The 19311-nt window shown below is 42.4% G+C and overlaps 1 protein-coding gene across 1 annotated transcript in view; it reads right to left on the bottom strand.

The window, feature by feature from the left end:
* Positions 1-19311, bottom strand: part of CRIM1 (cysteine rich transmembrane BMP regulator 1) — a 175036-nt gene that overhangs the window by 138736 nt on the left and 16989 nt on the right. The window lies entirely within an intron of this gene.

The following is a 19311-nucleotide window of genomic DNA, read 5'->3' as shown; positions in this document are numbered from 1 at the left end:
ATCCCCCCAAAGCCTGCAATTTTTGACTCCATCTGGTAGAGACCAACTTCAGGTTTAAAATGGCTCTGAAACTTAATACACCAAGACAGCTAATATAAAAAGTCAGACACTAGCAACAGTTAAGAACCAGGTACAGCCCTGACCAGTGCAAATCAGTTGATCAGGGTTCCAAAAAGCAAAAGGTTGCTGGTTCGATTCCTGGTCAGGGCACGAGCCTGGGTTGCAGGTTTGGTCTCCAGTCAGGGCGCTTACAAGAGGCAACCGAACAATGTTTTTCTCTCACATCGATGTTTCTCTCCCTCTTTCTCCTTCCCTTCCCTTCTCTCTAAAAATAAATAAATAAATATCTTAAAATAGAAGAAGAACAGTATACAATGGTGGAGATCCCTTCCAGTGCATTATAGTCAAGATGTTAACATCCATCACTATTCACAACCAAAGCTACAAACGACAACAAAACTAGGGACTACAGCCTGGTGAGAGGCTAAGGTAGTTAAATTCTGAACCCAAGACCAAAATCAGTGTCCAGGTCATGGAATGGAGTGAGCAGACTGTAAGAAGTAGACTATTGCAACCAGCTTTCATGGGACCAGCTCACACAAATGAAACAAAAATAACAGACCCTAGACAGACTCAGCCCTTAACGATATTCCTCGGAGTTGAAACACCTCCTACAGAAAACCAGATTATTTCTCTATGAATCTCAGGAACGTTATGTGGGTTTTTCCCCCTCTTAACATTATCTTTAACAGATCCTTTATTGCACCTTACCTGGGTGCTGACTGTAAAATAGCATGTTTCTGATACCATATCTGAAGAGAATTTTTAAAGTGCTTCAATTTAAGATATACCTGTTGCTCAAACAAAGGCAGGTGGACAGCCATCTTAAGAATGTGTTTTCTCCAAGATGGTGTAAAGGAACAGCTATGATTTTTATGGGCTTCTACTCCAGGTGGTGTTGCTGACTTACTGCAAAAGTTAAGCAAAAGACTATTTTCCCTCAGTGACATAAATAATTTTCTTGTCAAGGGGGCCTTTGGAAGGACGTCATTTACAACATAAAGAGCTGCAGGGTGATTCTTTGAAAAGGGAGAAGAGAAAATCTCCTGTGTTTTAATTTCAGGAGATCAAGCTCACATAGATCAAAGTCTTAGCTCTTAGTAAACCGATTTTAGAAGTTTAAACAAAACCACAATTTATCTGTTTTAAAATTTGTTTTCCTATGTACTTGGGTCTTTAGAAATAACATAAAACATATACACACAAAAGTACATTCCTATCATCAAGACCACAGTGAAATTACTAAATTACTCTGAAAGGAAAACCATAAAAGAGTAAACTGAAATAATTCAACACGGAAAAGCAGGTGATAATTTCATCTTTAGTTCTAATATATAACAAAGCTGCACATGTAAATGATTTCTTATCTCTACATTTAATTGTTGACATGCTATTTAGTTCCACCAGCCTCATCCAGTTCAGTGAAATTTGCCGTGAAGAATTTTTGTGATTATATATATTGAAATTTGTAACTCAAATGTAGTTCAACCCTAGGAACTTTAAAACTTGTAAGAAATTCAAGTAACATTTAAACCACTGAAAAACCGTGTTTCTCCTCTATTCCATATTCTGAGAAAAAGTTACTTTATTACGATTGTTATAAATATGTGTAATTAATATATAACGAAACTGACTGGATTCTGATGCAAAATCCCCCACAGTAACCACCCCTTACATCCATTATAACTGGAACTCTCCTGAATTACAACATCCTCAACCCAGACTCCGGCCACGATTCTCTTGCCCCCCGACCACCCCACCATTCCCCACACTGTCATCATAATCATCTTCCTCAACAAACCAACCTACCAGTGGCTGTCTCTTGCCAACAAGAAAAAGTCCAAACTTCTTACTGAATATAAAAGTAAGAATAAAAATATAAGCGTCTTCAGGATACGTCTTGTACCTTCTAAAGATTCCTCTTTCACCAAGTGCTCACACATACTCACACCCTAAGTGCACCAAGAGCCTCATGACACACCATGAATTGCTTCCATGCCTTTGCTCATGGAGCGTCATCTGCTCTGGTCCTCTGGTAACTCCTATTCATCCTTCCAGCTCCAGTTCAAATGGTGCCTCTTTTGAGAAGCCTTCTCTAACAATAAACTGCTCCATCCTCCGAGCTCCCCTAAACACCTACCTAGACTTCTTGTACCATGTGGTAATGATATTTTGTGTTAAGTCAAACTTCCCCACTAGACAAAGAGTCCTCACACACAGAGTCAGGTCTTATTCAACTTTGACCCCCTTAACCCCAGGATTTTGTACAGTGTTCAGTATCTTCTATGTATCTATCTACCTAGATTTTCATGTCACTGATATGGTCAATGCTGTTGTCTATGTTGTTTTTTTTAAAAAAACAAAATGTTTTGTTTAAAAATGTCTATATATAGCATGACAAGGAAAACTATGTTTCACTATAAAGACTATGTCTGCATAATGAAAATCTTATTTAGAACGCTTCTAGTAAAGCGCCGAAGCACACATTTTACAAAAATGCTTGGACACGTGTTGGCGCTTTTCTCGCGAGGAATCCTCTATCATTAGTCTGTTTCCCCATGTGCCCTAAGACTCAGCCTCTTATCACCTGGCTGGCATCACCAGGCCTCCAAGGAGTCCAGCTCTGAGCCAGTTTGTTTGCACTGCCAGATGTTCTCTCTGCCTCCCCACAGAAAGGCCATTTTTCCTGAATATGGAATCAGAATTCAAAGGCAACTGCCCTTAATGCTCTCTCCCTGGCTCCTCACTGTTTTCTGCTTTGTTCTCAGCAGAGGCTACCCGCAGGAGTGACAGGCTTACCTGTGTAAGCCTGCCGGTCCCCTCAGGGAACATCATGGCCACTATGTCCGGTCAAGGGGCATTGGGCTCTGAAGCCAAAATTGTCTTATATGCTTTCATTTTCTTTTTTGAGAGGAACCCCTTCCATTCTATGTCCCCATCCTAATCAAAACTTTGTTTTTCTTCTTGGAAAATAGTTCCTTTGGCAACCACCCCTTGGTAGGGTCAAATACAACATGCTTCTGAGACAAATGCTTTTATGTTTTTCTATTATAGGACATTATACCTTAAAATCCTTTAACAGCCAACCAACAGGGATTGAAAGCAAAAATGTAGTGAGGTTTGATTACAGAAATCAAATCTGAGCCCAATTGTGCTGCTGACAGTACCTGGGAAATCTGATGTTTTAAAATATTTACTTTCTCCCCAAAGTAGTAAATTTATATATATACAGTATAAGGATCAAGGTTCTGATTCTGATATAGTTCCTGGTTTCTCCTTGGACTGGGGGCGGGGGAGCTGGGGAGTGGAAGGAGTTACAGACAAAAGTACCGCCCTTTCACTTTATATCCGGTTGGTACTCTCCGTGTGATAAGAATTCTCCCAGCCTGAAAGGTCAAGGCAACTGAGATAGCTCTGCAAATATATTTTTAAGTCCGTAACTTGCGCAAGGCACCAAATTAGGATGTTATTTTTTCTAAACATAAAATGTGAGAAATCTAACAATTTCATGTACAAATTAACATCTACACATGTTCCAATATGTCCAAATGTGAGTACTATACTGAAAACTCAGTGATATCTGGCTGCTAATATGGAATCTCCACTTGGATATTTAGCAGACATCTTGAAATGCGATGCTTTTCCCTGAGACAGTCACCGGGCTGAAATTTAATAACTTGTACTGCTTCAATCAAGGGAATTCTTACGGGATATTAATTTTTATGTTGTTTACTATTCTGTCATTAGGATTTACTCCAAGTGCATGGCAGAGATGAATGCAAGGATCGAATGGCATAGTTTGGTGCCAACAGCTTCTATACAAGCTAAGATGCCAGCTGTTTTACCCCCATTGCTTGGCACCGTCCTTGCAAATGTTGACACACAAAATAAAATTAAGTAACATTTCACATGACCATGAAATAGTTTTGAGAACTTGGGGGGAGGGTTCCCCCAGGGTTCTGTGGCCCACACTTCGAGAACAAGAACATGTCTTCCTGGTATACCTGGGCCAAGGCGAATAACAAAGGACACTCTGGTACCTACCTCTTCCTTTAACAGTTACCAATGAACCATAAAAACACATGTTCTTTTATGTAACCAGCAAATAGAAAAATAGAGTCAGGGTAATGGAGAAGTTTGTGTTAGTTCATAGGTGACTTTTTTCCAGCACTTTAATGTTATGAAAAGATCAGGAGCCAGTTTTCTCATAAAGGAAAAATCTTAGCAATAAGTGACCACCTTAAGAAAAGGCTGATAAGCTTGCTTAAATTCCTGCCTTTAATGCAAGAAATGGCTGCTCTCCACAACATTAAACCATCCAGGGATGCTGCAAGTAGAAATAAAAAACCTAGAGACATTTTCCTCTGTTTTTAAAAATCATGATAAAGAAACTACCTTTGGATCTTATATTTAATTTGATGAAACTAGTCTCTATTAAAAGTGAATGTCTTCAAGGCGTTGTGCCCTGAAGGAAGCAGGATGAGCTCAGGAGCGGGAGACACGCAATGGATGGTCCGCCTGGGCTCCAGGTGCGAATGCCACGTGCGGCTCACCTGTGTCAGTATTTTTATTTGGAGTCTTATTATTTATATTTATCCTCTGTGTACACAGGTCCATAGGCTTTGAACGACCAGCCCCTAACCCTGTTTTGCTTATTAACATCTCTTGTTATTTTTAGCGTAGCGAAAGAATGATCTTGCAGAACATCTGTTTTAAGAGCGCAAATGTAGAGCTGAAGCAAAAACACCTGTCCTTCCAGTACCCACATTCAGTCATATCCTGGCCTTGGTCTTTCTGTCTACAAAGTATCTGCCAACAGTCATGATAATGCCTGAAACGTCTTCCTTCCATATTTGACATAAAAGATTTTAAAAATCAAGTTAGAGAAGAGCTTCAATCCTGAAAGTAGGAAAGGGAGTGCTGAGGAAAAGGATATGAAGGAAGAGGTATCTTGGAACATGTATGAAAACACATCCAATTTCAGACCTGGGAAAGCTCAGCTCCAGGGGACAAACGGCTCTGTGTCAGGACCTCTATTAACCAGCAGTGGCAACCCTGCCCGACTGGTCCTAGATTCCACCTCTCTGTCCTTCAAAATACCTTCTGTCTGTTTGCTGGTGTCTGAAATCCCACTAGCATGGAATAAAACACATGGGTATGACTGCGCTTGCTGGACAAAGTACTGAGTGTTCATCTGAAATATGACTCCCCAAAGGTGTACGCAGAGCCTTACATTTTCTACCTTCTATCTGCTTAGGTCGGCGATTTTCAACCTTTTCCCTCCCATGGCACACGTGAGGTAATTACTAAAATTCTGCAGCATGCCAAAAAAAAAATATGTTTTGCTGATCTGACCAAAAAAAAAAAAAAAAAAAAAAAAAAGGTATCACTTTGTTTCATTCACACCAGATGGTTATTGTGTTGGCTGCTGCCCTTTTTTTTTTTCAGTCTAAGGGAAAAGAGGTCAGTGCCCCTGACTAAGTAGTCAGGTATTGCATGTTTTACAAAATTCTTGCGGCACACCGGTTGAGAATTGCTGGCTTAGGTTAATGGAGTTTATTCCAAACCAAGATACAGCCACACCCCATTATGTGGCAATCCACTCCCCAGAAATATGCTATAGCAAATATTAAAAGGCAAGAAACAAATTCACGGTACACACTCCGAAGCTCACAGTAATGGAATTCTGTTGGCAGAGGAAAGGCTTCTGGGAATATATATCAAATTAATTCTCCAGCTGTTCACATATCCCCGTGGCTACAGTAAGATGCAAATAGCTAATACTGGCATCTCCTTGCACGCCAGCCGAGGAACTCCAGTGTAACGTACAATTGTTGCTCTTACGCCCCCAGTTCCTGGCCGGCTGCTTCAGGCATTCGGCTGTGCTCAAGGAGGAACTGAATGCAGTGAGCTTTCCTTCTCTCTCCCTCAAGCTCAAGGCAGACAGACGTGCCAAAGGCTGGTGGTGTTTCCCGCTCCCTCTCTGCCTTGTGCCGTGGGTAATCAGTGCAAAAAAGGAAAGACAGATTTATGTTATCAAAAACGGCTCATGTTACAAAAAATTTGTTTTACAGACCTTTCCACGAAGCGTTACGTTAGGCATATGTGACTGCACCAGAATGGGCAAAGTCTGAATCTAAAACAACAGAATTATGAAAATATGCACACAAGTATTGTTTGAAGACTAATTCTTTAACCAATACAAACCTCTCAATTATAGCAAACATGACCACTGATTCATATTATGTCCAAGTGGGGAACTCTTTGAAAAATAGTACCGATCCAATCTACTAAATCAATTTGCAGTAAAATAATGATAAGCAAATGTTCCATTGCTGTTATTTTTGTCAGATGCCTTAGCAATATAGTTAACAGAGGAGGGCCAGGGATGAGCTATAGGCTGTAAATTCATTACTTCATCCTTTCTTACAATGATTCATTCCTCAAATATCTGACTCCTGGTTGTACATCAAGAATCGAGCATGGCACTAAGGATTCAATGCTCTAAGCACAATTTTCCATCATTCTAACCAAAATCGTAGCAAGTATGTGAATATAATGTTTCTAGGAATCCTGAAACAGAGGAAACTGTTAGGTAAGAGATGCATAATTTCCTATTTGATAGCAGGAAGCTTCTTCTCATTACCTGCTTTGAAAACTCCTACTCAGTCTTTAATACCTTCCCCAGGTTTCATTCACCCTATGGGGACTAAATTAGGTATCATTTCCTCTACTGGAGTTCTACTGTCTATTAAAATTAGTTCACTTATGAAAGCATAATGAAATGGCTCCTTTCATCTCCGCCAGCAGAAAGTGGCTTCTGTGATGCTATATTTCTAGTTTGACTCTTCTGTTTGTCATTGGGCTGTCATAAGACTTAGCGATGGAAGCTTGGCAAAATAAATTCCTGCAGAGGAACGAACAGAGGGAGGGTGAGTGGACAAGGGACTTGAGTTTATACAAAGCAATCTGAATCTTTAAGTGCCAATTTTTTTCTGGAAAGTAAGTTTGGTGGTAAGGAAAAAAAGTCAATTATTCAGAAAAAACAGAAACATCTTTGTATTTCAGTCTTCCTACCTGTGAAATGTTAATACTGGCTCAAGTTTTCTTTTAACTTCAACACTGTATTGACCAACACTTTCATATGTTAACAAATATTTATCATATGTCCAGTAAGTCTTCAACCACACTAGATAAATAAATACTACTTAAATAATAACCATTACTATCTCCCTTTCTACTACTTTCATGTATCACGATCATAATTAATGTGACACAAGTTAATGCTTCCTGCCAGAAAGGGACTTGTGGGTATGAATAATGTGCAGTACCATTTTATAAATATTAATGTATGCTCTAACCTAAAATCTGCTAGTAAAATGGCCAGGAGCAAAACAGAAGACTAGATCCGAAAATGCCTTTTTTCTAGAATGCACTCTTCCAAAAGTGTGAACCACTACAGTGAAAAGCATAAACGTGACCAGAATTTCAAATAAGAACAACAAAATAAACGTGATGTTCTGAAAATAAGCATTTGAAGGATATAAATTTTTCATTATACCAGCTGAACAGTTAGCATGGATAGTGAAGCACATCCACTCCCCCCCAAGATGAATCTTCTAATAGCAGTTCACATTTAGTGAGCCACACTTTTTTTTAAAGTGTATTTTATTGATTATATTGTTAAATAGTTCTGATTTTTTCCCCTTTGCTCCCCTCTGCCCAGCACCACCCCTCCCCCAGCAATCCCACCCCCCCTAGTCTATGCCCATGGGTCTGAGCCACACTTTTTATGTGCCAGAAAGTCCGTGAGGCACCCTCCAGAGATTCACACGTTTGGCTGAGGAGAGAAGCTAAGCAACGTGGGTCTGAATTCCATAGAGACTTATCATTAAGCATAGGATGGGGGAACCGACCAAACAGGGAAGTGATATAGTCAAAGGGTTGGGCGAAACTTCAAGGGAGTCCAGAGGACACAAGCGTCAGGGAAAAGAAGGAAGATACCCTGCTCTTAACCCATCTCACTGTGGTGAAGCCCATTGTGAGTGAAAATGGCCTAGACACCCATTACTGATAGTCATTACCACTTGGCAGGCAGAGGCCTCTCTATGACACTTTCTGAGCCAAGCAAATGGAGTTGCAAGAGCCTGTTTGGAAACATCAGAACAGAAAATCCAATAATATAATCTCAACTATTCTATCATCCAGGAAACAAGGGTTTCTTTGTTAAGGTAACAATGCCTTCATATATTACATATAGCGATGCTCCTGAGATGCAAATAATGGCTTTTTAAAATGTTTACTTCTCTGTAGGTAGCATTAAGGAACCTTTTCAGGATGATAATTTTGTGAAATCGGTTAGCTGTTGTCTTGTAAGAAATGTTTTTACAAATCAGCTTGACCGCTGCTGTGAACTTTACCTTAATGATTTATCTAAATTCTTTGAAGTAAACCAAGTGGAAGATGATAAGAAGCAAAGGAGTGATCAAGTTTAAATTCCAACAATTATATTCCTAGCTGATTCTTACCACTAACTCCAGTACTGTTCTACAAAGAAATATCATCCTTAAATACCAGGCTTAAAAACTCAAACCTTTACATTCTTTCGTAAAGTACAAGCATCTCTTTGTCTGATCTTAGTAATTTCTACACACTCCATGAAATGTCCCGCTATGTGGTCCCAGCACAAAGCACAATATGCCAGCAATATGTGGCACTTTTTTGTGTGTGCACAATTTATGATTTCCTACTGTTCCCCAGTTTCATCATTAAGTGAAACTTTGATATACAATATATGTCCATATTTTCCCCCGTAAAACATCATTAAAATCCATCTTGCTACTGTTTATGTAGAAAGTAGTGTTAATAAATTAGAAATGAAAATTAGAGAAACAACTGTGGTCTATCAAAAAACTTCATGCCACACAGGGCCTGTGTGATACACTCATTTAAAGGCATCAAATCCTTGAAATTCATCCCAGAACTCTCCACCTGGAAGCAAATGTAAATCAGGGGACAATGACAAGCAAGTCTCTTGCCTCAAGGTATGTCCAGAAATGAATATTAGTTATCTTGGGAGGACTTGATTTACACAGCAATGATTTAATCTGTAAGGTTCATGTGAAATAGATCATGTAAAGTAAACATAACAAGACCACAGAAAGACTACGAAATCTTAGGAACATGTTTGATGAATGCATTTGCACATTCCTCACCATATTGAAGTTTCCTTGGTGTAGCAATGGGAACCCCTACACCCAACAAACACTCGGCTCTGATTCACAGAGCCCTCAGCTTGGGGGTCTCAGTGATATCAACAGTATCGAAAAGTCTTTAATGGCTCTCACCCGGCTGAAAGGTCAAGTTCGACTCAACTGATAAATGAGGGGGCCCCAGCTCCCCTTCCAGTTAACTCCCACTGCACAGCCAACAGCTCTTCCCTTCCAGGCCCTGAAGCCTCAGGGCCTTGGCCATGGTGTTCCCTCCAGCTGGAACCCCTTTCCCCAGGTATGTGACCAGCTCCCTCCCTCACTCCTTCAGGGTCTGCTCCCACTCAACCTCTCAGCAAGACTTTCTGTGACCACTCTATTTAAAACTGCAAACCAAACATCACCGTCCCATCAGGCTGGTAGGGATTTTTCTCTCTGTTGTTCATCACTACATCCTTTGCACCTAGAACTGGGCTTGGCACACAGTAGGTCCTCCATAAAAACTGACTGACTCTCAATCAAGTCCCTGAATACATGGTGCAGATTCACTTCGACAGGCCTTTGCTGACTCCATTTCCTCTTCGGAGGAAGGCTCTTTGTCCCCTGTTCACCTGGAAATCTGCTACCACCTTACCGCACTCAGCTTAAATGTCTTCTCTTGAAAGACGTTTCTTCTTCACTTGCTTTTCTGCCACCTGCAACATCTCGCTCACTCCACAGCACTGTGCTAGATGGCGCCAGCTGGATTCTGAGCTTCTTTGGCGCAGAAACTCTGACTTCCTCATTTCTATAGCCATTCCATGCTGAGCCCAGTATGGAGGACCCCCAAACCCCACTTACTAAATGGAGAAAATAAATGGTAAACTAGAGTAGGTGACCACGCTATGAGGTAGCATTGTCATTAATAACATCATGTGAAAAGAAAAGCAGCAGCTTTAAAGATATTCTGTGGGTGTCTAAGACTCAGGCTTGCTTAAGTGCTTCAATGCTTATGCATTTATAGTTAATATCTTTCTCGAATATTTGACATGCAAAAGAATAAACTGTATAGTAATTCATGCCTCCAGGGACTTTGAAAGCAGGTACCATTGGGTATTTTAAAACATCACAGGGTCAAAGTTAAAACGGGTATATTTCTACACTTCAAATTAGAATGCATGCATACATGCACAAACATACACATAGAGAAAAACTATCTGCAACCAAAAGGAAACATAAATAAAACCCACGTGGGTCACCCACGCCTTTTTCCATGTGCTAGAGCAGCATGTACTCCCATATGCAGCTAGGCAGGTGGATTTTTTAAGATTACGATTCTGCAATGTTATTCTATTTAGTTTTTATAGTGTAAAAGAAGTCATTGGAAAACTGTTTGAATAATGAAACTGGCCATTTGTGGAAAGAGATCTACCTTAACTCCTATCTGAAAGGTTAAAAATCGTCTATTAGATTCAGTATGTTTCAAGAACTACTGGATTTTAGGATATAAAAGTAAGTATCAAGTACAGACAATGCCCAAGGGATGGTGTGATCAAATCCATATCCTATTTATTTAACTAACAGTAAGGATTGCCAATTTTCAAAGGATTAGAATATGCAGAAATACATAGCTTTAAACTTACACAGAGGCACTTAATGTGTCCTTTAATAATTAAGTTGCTTTAAACATCCAAATTAATAGATCGGTAGATTCTCAGGGCAGACCATAAGATAAACACCTTGAATAGCGAGGCACTGGCCTGCTTACCTGCTGCACTGACTACAGCAATCCATTAGTGGAAGGGTGCCACATACCCAGGTTGGCAGGTCTAATGAATGAGTCTAATAACCATGGCATTTCTGCTTAATACCAGGTCCTCTATTCCTAGGGCTCTGTAAAATGTTACATGAGAAAGGAGGAAGGGGGACCAGCACCCTCCCTTCAGAGGATGTGGTATGACACTTAATAATCCTTCAAGACAACCTGGGCACGGGGAGAGTGAACTGACTCAGCATGGAGAGACTCCAGCTGCAAAGGAAACCCAATCTCTTCAGGTATGGCGGTAGTTAGGATGGCGCTCTTCTTCAACAGGTGTTTCGGAAATACTCTGCCGACTACAGTTTCTGTTCTTTCCCCCTGAGCACGAAATGTAATTTTAAACATCCCCCAGGAAAAGCTGGCTTGCCTTCCTGGCAAAGCTCAGGTGTCGTTTGGCAACAGCACGGCCAGCCCGTGGCTCCACAAGGGTTTTTGCGAAGCGGGTTCAAGCCCTAGCTCTGCGCCCTAGTTCTGCCAGTTTTAACTGGGAGGAAGGGGAGGACACCAGGTTCCCTTTTCCTGAAGAGGGGCAAGGAGCTGGTGGGACATCATCCCCCTCACAGCTTTGGAAAACGTCCTTGAGGGAGGCCCCTCACCGGAGCATAGTCCAGGTTCCACCACTGACAAAAACAAAAAGGGACAGGTGAGTGTCAGCTGGCCTCGTACCTTCAGGGGCAGCCAGCCACACCCCTGTACTAGTTCTGTCTCTGCACAACTCTGTCCTGCCCAGGGTTAGCATGTTTAAAAGCACTGGGAACTCAAACTGGGGTGTAAGTTTCTTTAGGAGGGTCTTTCCCACCTTTTAACGTATCTGGTTTCTAAAGTGACAAATGTGTCATCTGCACAGTGGCCGGACAACCCCTGTCCCACCTGCACCTTTACTGCCCCCTACGACAGTTTCTTCTGCATTCTGGTCTACTCCTCCCTTCTTCTAAAATCCCCTGGGGTTCAGCTCTGCCAGAGGTCCGCCATCCACTCCCTGGTCTCCTATGGTGCTGGCCGCGGGAAGGTCACACACCACCCTGCTCCACACTTCCTTTCCCTCCATCCCACCCCAAGGCCATGGGGCACTCATCCCCCCTCCTCGGAGTCCTTCCTGTTTCCCAGGCCAGGTCCATCCAGGACACTCAACTGCCAGGGGTCAGAGTGCCACATTCCTGTGGCTTCACACCGCTGTGGGGAGGGCTCCAGATTCCTGCGTGGGGGGTGAGGTGGGGCAAGGAGGCAGGCTGGGAGGTAGGGAGGGAAGAGTTCAGCAGAGGCCGGTTCAGGCTGACGTCCACTGCTCTGGGACGAAGGTCATGGGGTGGGGAGGACAACGGGACCCCCTAGAGCTCCCTCCAGGGGGGGGGCAGGAGAAAGTATCTCAACCTCTTTGGGCTCCACAGAAAAGGCCATCACTGCACGCCCAGCAGAAACTGTAAAAAGCCTGAAAGAACATGACACAGGGCTGCGGGCCTCGGGCCTCAGTTCCATAATCGACAAAATAAGGGGCTGGCTTAGAGACACTTTCCGAGGACCCTTTCACTCCGTAGTTCTCCGATGCCTGGCACAGCAACAGTTCTCGGACCTCGCGCGTTTTCAGGGTCTGAGATATTTTTGGCTGAAAGAGAAAGCCACTTTGACTCAGAAGGCAACCAAACTTCCCTGATCTCCCAAAGCAAAATTCTCCTCTGCCAATATTGGCGTCCTCCCCCTCCGACGCACTGTCTCTCTTGTGATCTCTGTCCTTTGGGTTTTAACTCTGCAGAGTCTGGGCTCCAACCCTCCAGCCCTGGCTTTTCATGGGCCTCTCATCAACCCCTGCTTGTAAGGCCCCAAGGCTCATAAATTAGGCTCCAGGAAGTACATTCCATCAAGATTGCCCTTGGGACATAAGGGCCACAGCATGATGGGACTCGAGGACTCAGGCCCCACCTGGACCCAGGGGAGGTGCTGGAGAAGTTCCACTCCACTGGAGCCAAAAACGGGAGGAACGCGGACTAGGAGCCCAAACTGGTCACTGTGGCACCCTCTGTCCCCCCCAACCCACCCCTGACGCCAGGTACACAAGGTGCCTGTCCTCTCGTGGAGGATGGAGAAGTGGGGGAGCCTGGCTGGGCTGGCACTGGGCCAACTTGGGACAGGCGTCAGCCTGCTCCTCAGCTTCCTGATTGATTTGAACGGAATGTGGGAGGGAAGGAAGAGAGATACGTTGCTGGGGAGACCGGGAGAGGGAATAAAAGAAGGTGAAGCCACGTAGGGCCACCATTCACGTGTCAGGCAGGCCCAAAAAGCACGTTAGCTGGGTGTGCATCTACACAACACTCCGTGGAAAAAGCACTCCGAGTGGTCAAAACCCACTAAATGTCTTATCTTTTTCCTCTTTTAAAACCAACCATTGCTTTTAATAAAACCCCACGAGTCAAGTCTGACAGCAAAGATGACGTCTGTGGATAAGATGATAAAAACGATCCTACAAAAAGGTATCCTGAATGTAGCGTCAACTCGTTTGAAGCAATTGCTTTTACCGAAAACAAAACAAACAACTGATCAACTTTCACCACCTTCTTGTCAAGCCAGGATTCAACACAAGTCACGTCCCTTTATTTACTAAGACCCAAACACTAGTGAGGGAGTACGCTTTCTGTCTGGCAAATCATCTGGAACCAACCAGGATTTGGACGTTCCACCCCCCAGGTCCACACCACCTTTCATAAGCAAGTGGCTCAGGTCCGGTGGGGCAGGACCTGCACGTTTCCGCCCCGGCTGCTCCCGGCACGGCCACTGGCTGCTGCGCTGCCAGCGTGGATCCTTGCCCAGGAGCCCAGGGAGGCGCTCCAGCGGAAGCAGTTAGATGCCCCCTGAAGTGTGTGCCCTATGACAGCTCTTCCTTTAACAAAGATCAGGTTTTCACTGGACCGCTTCCACCTGGGTGAGAGAGGCAAGAGACACAGATGGAGACTGGCTGCTCTGTTCTTTCCATAAAGCGAGGACTCCTTCAGACCACCTGTGAAATCATCTTGCTACACAAGAACCATACTGCACTCATTTGCATGGAAACCGATTTATTTATTTATTGAAAGAAAGAAAAGGAAAAAAGTTATGAAAATGACAACAGGCAACAGAAATCACATTTAAAAAGCCGGGTTAAGTTGTGTTGGAATGAGAATGCACGTGTGTCTGTTTCAAGCTCTTCTAATTTCTCCACAGAAAAACAATTGTTACTACTGTTGCGATTCTGTCATGTAACTCAATTTTTGAATCGGTAAATATTTTTTAGAATGAAAAGCAGCACTTAAAAAGGACCTGAGGTTCACGTTCTCGTCACTTTTGTAAAACCATCTTTTCCAAACTGTAATCTCCAGGATGGGGGTCAAAAAGTTTTGTCCTTCGGAGGATAGTCCCTATTCTTCAGTCCTTGCCACATGAAACATTATCAGCATAAAATTTTTAAACTTGTGTAACTTAACAAGAACAATGGCTCACCTCCTTCTTTTAGAGCTGGGATCGTCCTCCTGAGTACAGTCCAGACACCTCAACAAAGATGAGTGGGCGGGACCCTTTCCCCACCACATCCTCTGGGCAATTTGGGGACCATCTGTTCCTTTCATGGTAGATGAGCAGTAACTCTGAGAACTGCCTTCAAATTCAATGCCCCACAGCAAGAGAGAAACAGTCATATTAGGCAGCATCTGCCTAGGGGGAAACTTATGAACAAAACTTCCTCATAAGCACCTTCCAGCCTTCAGTGTAATACAATGTGAAAAAAAAGTCCCGTGTTTTACTTGTTAACTTAAAGCATTATTTACTGAGCAACTATAACTTGCATGACCCCATGCCAGGCACTGAGTGGGCAAGAATATATTCAATTAAAGAGTATCTCTCTACTCATCTCCCACCTTAAAAAGCAAACATAAGTTAGAAAGTAGAGTGAACCCGTCAAGAAAGGGCAGAGCTTGGTTCACACAGCCATCAACTACATTGGAGTTTGAAATGTTCCAATGACAATGCTTACTAGAAATAAATCACCCGATGAAGCTGTTTTGCCCTTTCAAAATTACCTTAAGTGCCAGTAAAGAGCAATCATACTTCTGACACACTGGGTATATTTAGGTCTGATGAACAAATCAGAGGCACACTGTTATTGATATTAAATATGGAAGAGCCTAATTCCCTGCCCCTTAACCAAGGGATAAATATCCTCATGCCTACAATGCTTACTGCAACCAAACATGACAAGTGCTGAGGCAATCATGTTCCACCTTTTGAATATCACTCTTGTTCCACAAAACATTTAATGAGGGCCTATTATGCATAAACCATAGTGTTCAATGCTGAGGCACAAAGATACAATGAAAACTAACATTTACCATGTGCTTACGATGTACAAGGCACTATTCAAGTGCTTTACAAGAATAAGTCAACTTATTCGTTAGAACAACCCTAATGAGGCTGATACTATTGTTATTCCCATTTTACAGACGGGAACTGTGCACAGAAGTCAAGGAGCTTGGCCAAGAAAACACACCAGGCAAGTCGCTAGGCGGGATTATCAACAGACTTCAGAGCCAGAACTCTCACGAGTGCACGATATTGCCTTTCCTAAATAAAATGTCATTTCTCCTTAAGGAACTTATCATCATCTACATTCCTCCCGAGAAGTCATATCCTCCAGGAACCTTTTCTTGAGACTGCATCCCTAATGCTCCCTGATAAATGGAAGCAACGTGTGCTAGCCATACCGGCGGGGTAAAAAGCCCCAACGTGTGCTAGCTACACAGGTGGGTAAGAAGCCCCAAGACTAGGGTGACTGGAGGTCTGGGGAGCAAGCAAGGGGCTGAGGAGAGGACCAGCACTGGGAGCAACCAGCACTAGGGGTGGAGGCAAGCAGGTGCCCCTTGAAGAGCAGAGCTGTCTGGGGTCGGGCTCTCTGGGAAGGGTCCGTAAGTTGCTAACAGCAGACGGCACCTGTGTGCAGGGTTGGGGTTGACCAGGGCAGCAGCTGGATGTGGGTCCTCTGACCCCACACAGGTGGATGCAGGGAAAGGGGTTCAGACCATGTCCAGGGGATATCAGGGACCAACCCACTGGGAGATAAGACTCAGGACTGAGGGCTCAGGAACTGCTGCCTTTGCTCTCTGGGTGTCCTTGAAGATGGTGATGATGCACAGACAGAGCCACAAACCCTTATACCTTACAACTCCAGCCCTAAAAGCTATGTGCTTCTAGTATTTACATAACTGTCTTTCCCCAGACATTTACTGTTCTTTTTTTTTTTTTTTTTTTAAATCAACTCTCCTGGTGGGGCATAAAGTTATTTGACTATAAATTCAGAAAGAAAGGGGCCAAAGTGGCCATGGTCACTGCACTGGGGAGACCTTGGAGACACCCACCAAATGAGATCCAGACACTGAGCAGCATCCCTTGGAAGCACCATCTCCCAGAGGTAAAAGCGTGAAGCTGCTATAAACAAATCCATCCATAAACAACCCTGTCCAGCATTTTACCCCTGGCGAGAGCCTCTGAGTGTGCGACCTCCCTCAAACTATATTTATGCGTTCTCCCACAGTCTCACATCTCAACAGCCAGAAATAAGCCCAGGGCTCTCAAACCCGAACCTTTCCTCCTCCCCTCTCATCCAAGTTGGCCAAGCTCCAGGCTCTGTAAGCAAGGAAATGAAGCCCAGTGACACTCGATCAGCCCTCACCTACAGCTGGAACACTCTGCCCAACCCAGAGGCTTTACTCTCCACCCCATGACAAGGGACAAGCAAGTCAGCTGCAGTATCCATTGACCGAAAATTGAGATGCACATTGTTAAGAAGCTTTTGATGAGAAGACACAAGGCATTTTGATTGATAATAAAGATCAACTGATTAATGATTAACTGTTCAGTGTTGGAGACAATGTATTGATTACCACCTTGAAACAAAGTTTTATAAATGGTTACAACAAGAGCAATAAACCAAATGTTGGGCCAAAGCTTAGTAGAGTCCCAGGCTCCCTCCTGCTCTGCAGACCTCTCCCCAAAGAGTGGTCGGCTTTCCCACATCTTTTTATTCATCCTAGAGACACAATTTCATGGTGTCAATGATTTGCTTGGTATTATTAAATATAAATATCTATTAAACTTTGTGCTTTCATTTTTCAAAAAAATTTACACATTGGTGACTTTAGTTATGTTATTCTCCCATGATGTAACTAAAATCCCACAAAACATCCATGGTTAAACTATTACATTTGATATGATTTCATCTTCAAATGTTTCAGTTCAAAGTATGCTTATTTTAATCAATACGTTAGTCCAAAAGGTATTAAATTCCAGCTCTGCACACACAATTGCTTGGCTCTATGCTGTGACTTAAAGGACTCTAAACAGGCACTATCTCCAACAAACAGGCAGCAAAGCCAGGTAAAAGTCCAGTGTTTCCTGGATTGAGTATTTTAATTGATAGGTGTCATTCATGATTTATAAGCTTTCAAAGGGTTATAATTCAGGAATAATAATTTAATATTAAATAAGAAATAAAAATTTTGTCTCCCTTTTGATAAACCAAAAAGCACTGAAAATTTATATAAAATATATCTGAAGCCTGGTGATTTCATTTTGCTCAGTGTTTGCATAATTGGTCTTGAGTGAGAATCATTTTTAAAGATTACAGAAACAAATCTAAAGTATTACAGCAGATGTTATATAAACTTTTTGAATATGAAGCCAGTATCTGAGTTGTAAAAACTACTTATTAATATATCAGCCAGTAAAAATACAAGGAAAAAATGTCTTTTTTCCTCATAGAATTTCAAAAAACTTAACCCCGAAAATGATCCAAGTTTTTCCAAATTTTATGTATGTACTGCTGGATAACTTCTAGGCCTCTGGTTTTCATTTATAAAATGGTAGAAGTGGAAAACTATTTTAAATCCTCAGATAAAATCCTTGGTAATAAGAGCATATGTCACATGCATGCAAAGCACAAAGGTTGAGAATCAATCTTGAAGTTAATAGCTAGTCCCTATTTAGGGTACAGTTAATTATATCCATTTCTCATACTAAATAAACATTTGCACTCCAATAATGAACTATAAAAAAAGCAAGAGAATTAAAACGTGCCTACCCAGAAGGCTGGCTATGTGCACAAAGCCTACAAATCGTTATTTAACAGAGGAAAAGGTTAAAAAAAGCTTCAGTGTCCTTAAGAGTCAAAACAGTCTTGGTGGTTGGAAGGACATCAGACAAAACAATGAAGGGCCACAGTCCTCATGGCCCCGCCCTGGACACAAAGGACCTGACACACAAGTAGAGAGGGGTCAGGTCCTTAGGAAAGGGAGGGAGACAACCGTGGTCCTCGGCTTGCAGAGCCTAGACATTCACGAAAACAAATTAAGTTACACAGAATTTTCTCTTAAATTCACCTGGAATGAACCCCCTCCCCTTCTTGTCATTTATATAGTTCTGAATGGAAAGGGGGAAAGGAAATAAAGTTGAAATATGCAGTCAGTACACCTCCATTCATCAGCTTACATTACAGTAATGAAGACTAGAGAGTAACATAAAAAGATGCATTTGATATGATTTTAAGTGCAAAAAAGCAGGATACAAGCTGTATGATAAAGTATGTGTAGAGGAAGAGTAGATAAGAGTATACATAATACAAAAACCCAAAACTAGTTGTGACGGGAACAAGAGCATTTGGGTCACTGTTTCTCTTCTCTGTTTCCCAAATTGTCTAGTAAAGTTATGTTGTCTTTATAATAGTTTTCTTAAGAAGAAGGTAGAGGACCTTAAAAATTTCCCATAATATATATAGCTAGTTATGAGAAATGAGATATTCAAGAAATAAAACTACAGAGAGGGAATTTAGGTCACACCTTCTGGAGGGACCATTCAAGGGACCTGGGTGGGTCTCCCACAAAGCAGGGCCCTTTCCCAGATGCAACTGAGCTCCAAGAATCTCTGAGTATGGGAAGTTCTAAGGAATTTCTGCGTAGTCCTTCCTGATGGTCCACCAAGGCATGGGCAGGATATCCGTAACTATAAACCTGATGCAGGACCTTATTTACCACAGAAGAGAAGACACAGGGATGAGATGCCCACAGCTTCATGCAAGATGCTTAGGAGACAATCCACATGCATTTATTTCTATGAATAAGTTAATGATGGCCAGAGACAGAATTTTGTTGTTGTTATTGGCATTCACAGAACCTAAGAGCTTGAGTTAGAAGAAAATGCTACCTGTCATCATGGAAGAATGGACATAAGGAG

This window comes from Furipterus horrens, unplaced genomic scaffold, assembly GCF_987537825.1.
Source record: "Furipterus horrens unplaced genomic scaffold, mFurHor1.1.pri manual_scaffold_6, whole genome shotgun sequence".
In the NCBI taxonomy this organism is placed as follows: Eukaryota; Metazoa; Chordata; class Mammalia; order Chiroptera; family Furipteridae; genus Furipterus; species Furipterus horrens.
The sequence above is the reverse complement of the archived record's forward strand: the minus strand, read 5'-3'. Positions and strand labels throughout refer to the sequence as shown.